Genomic DNA, 3,122 nt, shown 5'->3' with positions numbered 1-3,122 from the left:
GCAGCAAAGCAGAGCAGAGCAGAGCAATGCGGAGGAAAGCAGAGCAAGGCAAAGCAAAGCCCCGCTAGGGATAAGAAAGCGGCATAAGGAAAAGCAAAGCACGGCCAGAAAAAAACAAAGGAAAAAGGGTAAAAAAAAAAAAAAAAACAAACAAAAAAACAAAAAACAAACAAACAAACAAAAAAAACCAAAGCAAAGTAGGGCCAGAAAAAGCAAAGCAAAGCATGGCCAGGAAAGGCAAAGCAGAGCAAAGCAGCACAAAGAAATACATAGCAGAGCCAGGAACACAAAGCAAAGGAAAACAAAGGAAGGCATGGCCGGGGTGGGGGGGGGAGAAAAAAAAAAAATGAGGGCCAGGGAATGCAGAGCAAGGCAAAGCAAAGCAGAGCAAAGCAGCACAAAGAAATGCATAGCAGAGCCAGGAACACAAAGCAAAGCAAAACAAAGGAAGGCATGGCCGGGGGGGGGGGGGGGGGGGGGGGGGGGGGGCGAAGAAAGGAAAAAAAAAAACAGGGCCAGGGAATGCAAAGCACAGCAATGCGAAACAAAGCAAAGCAGCACAAGACAAAGCAAAGCACTGTCTGGAATTCAAGGCAAAGTGAAGCAAAGTAAAACAAAGCAGGGCCAGAAAAGGAAAGAAAAGCAGGGGTAAGAAAAGCAAAGCAAAGCATGGCCAGGAAAGGCAAATGACAGTAAGGCAAAGCAAAGCAGAGCAAAGTAGCACAAGGAAAAGCAAAGCAGGGCCAGGAAAGGCAAAGCAAAGGACTTTGAGGCGAGGCGAAGCACAGCAGGGGTAGGAGAAGCAAAGCAAAGCAGAGAAGAAAAAGCAAAGCAGCGCCAGGAATACGAAGCAAAGCTAAGCAAAGGAAAGCGTGGCCGGAAGAAGCAAAACGTAGCAGGGCCAGGGAAGGCAAAGCAGAGCAAGGCAAAGCAAAGCAAACCCTGCGAGGAAAAAGAAAGCCTTATCGGGCAAAGAAAAGTCAAGCAGGGCCAGGAAAAGCAAAAGGAATCGGGGTCAGTAAAAACAAAGCAAAGCAGGGCCAGGAAATCAAAACAAAGAAGGGCGAGAAAAACCCAAGCAAAGGAGGTCCAGGAAAAGAAAAGCGGCGTCATGAATACGAAATAAAGCCAAACAAAGCAAGGCAGGGCCGGGAAAAGCAAAACAAAGAAGGGCGAGAAAAACCCAAGCAAAGGAGGTCCAGGAAAAGAAAAGAGGTGCCGCGAACGCAAAGCAAAGCAAAGCAGGTCCAGGGAAAGCTAAACAAAGAGGGACAGAGAAAAAAAAAATAAAAAAAAAATGCAGGGCCAAGGAAAGCAAGGCGATGCGGTGAATACAAAGCAGAGCAAAACAAAACAAAGCACGGCAAGGAAAAGCAAAGCAGACCAAGGCAAAGCAAAGTAGCACGAGGAAAAGCAAAGCAGGGCCAGGAAAGGCAAAGCAAAGGACTTTGAGGCGAGGCGAAGCACAGCAGGGGTAGGAGAAGCAAAGCAAAGCAGAGAAGAAAAAGCAAAGCGGCGCTAGGAATACGAAGCAAAGCTAAGCAAAGGAAAGCGTGGCCGGAAGAAGCAAAACGTAGCAGGGCCAGGGAAGGCAAAGCAGAGCAAGGCAAAGCAAAGCAAACCCTGCGAGGAAAAAGAAAGCCTTATCGGGCAAAGAAAAGTCAAGCAGGGCCAAGAAAAGCAAAACGAATCGGGGTCAGTAAAAACAAAGCAAAACAGGGCCGGGAAAAACAAAGCGGTGCCACGAATGCAAAGCAAAGCAAAGCAGGGCCAGGAAAAGCAAAGCAAAGAAAAACAGTGCTGTGAATACGAAACGTGTAGTTCCTTAGTGTCGTCCGAAATCGCACCCCCCACCCGCCCCAGACGAATAGGGAGGGGCCCGTTGCCGGGTTACGGGGAGGCGGGCGTTCAAGAAGGCGAGGGTGTGGCAGCGGCCCCCGGTTGCTTCCGGCCGCCGGCCGCTCTGACATAAGAGGCTCCCGCTCGGTCACGAGCAGCTCGCCACCTGTGCGACTCGGTGTGGCTGGCTGCCCGGCCGGTTTGCTTTAGCTTTTTATCGTTACATAAACGATCCATAGGTATATAATATTATATATACTACTTAAGAGTTATTACAAAAGAAAGTACTAAATAAGAGTAAATATATATATAACGAAAACATAATAAAAAGAGTAGTAGTAATAATAATAATAATCGTTGTCTGTTTCCCCCTTTACTTTTAGGAATCACGTAGTTACTTAGCGTCGTTCGCAACCCCCACCCTCCCCAGACGAATAGCAACGGGGCCCACCTGGCGGCTCGCCGGACAGCGGGGGCCACAGAATAGACCCGGCCCGGTGGTCAGATCCCTGTCCCCTCGTCCGCCAGTTCCGAGGGGACAGTCGCCGAGGTGGGGGGAGGTCAAGGTGTGCGTCTGAGGGTTTACGTGTTTCTAAATACACCGATCGACTCGTCGGCAAAATCGGTGGGACGGTCTGCAAAAGGAGCCTAGAGCAGCAAAGCAGAGCAGAGCAGAGCAATGCGGAGGAAAGCAGAGCAAGGCAAAGCAAAGCCCCGCTAGGGAAAAGAAAGTGGCATAAGGAAAAGCAAAGCACGGCCAGAAAAAAACAAAGGAAAAAGGGTAAAAAAAAAAGAACCGAACAAACAAAAAAACCAAAGCAAAGTAGGGCCAGAAAAAGCAAAGCAAAGCATGGCCAGGAAAGGCAAAGCAGAGCAAGGCAAAGCAAAGCAGAGCAAAACAGCACAAAGAAATGCATAGCAGAGCCAGGAACACAAAGCAAAGCAAAACAAAGGAAAGCATGGCGGGGGGGGGGGGGCGGGGGGGGGGGGGGTTGGGGGGGGGGGGAGGGGGAAGAAAAACAAAAATGAGGGCCAGGGAATGCAAAGCACAGCAATGCAAAACAAAGCAAAGCAGCACAAGACAAAGCAAAGCACTGTCTGGAATTCAAGGCAAAGTGAAGCAAAGTAAAAGAAAGCAGGGCCAGAAAAGGAAAGAAAAGCAGGGGTAAGAAAAGCAAAGCAAAGCATGGCCAGGAAAGGCAAATGACAGTAAGGCAAAGCAAAGCAGAGCAAAGTAGCACAAGCAAAAACAAAGCAGGGCCAGGAAAGGTAGAGCAAAGGAA

The 3,122-nt window shown here is 49.0% G+C and overlaps 1 long non-coding RNA gene across 1 annotated transcript; it reads left to right on the top strand.

Annotated features, from left to right (window-relative positions):
* The first annotated feature begins 1,911 nt into the window (after positions 1 to 1,911).
* LOC310891901 lies at positions 1,912 to 2,687 on the top strand. Its single transcript, XR_014577773.1, has 2 exons — positions 1,912 to 2,078; positions 2,223 to 2,687. It is a non-coding gene; the product is annotated as an uncharacterized lncRNA (long non-coding RNA).
* The last annotated feature ends 435 nt before the right edge of the window (positions 2,688 to 3,122 follow it).

The sequence above is a fragment of the Anser anser genome (genome assembly GCF_964211835.1).
Source record: "Anser anser genome assembly, contig: HAP1_SCAFFOLD_145, whole genome shotgun sequence".
Lineage (NCBI taxonomy): Eukaryota > Metazoa > Chordata > Aves > Anseriformes > Anatidae > Anser > Anser anser.
The sequence above is the reverse complement of the archived record's forward strand: the minus strand, read 5'-3'. Positions and strand labels throughout refer to the sequence as shown.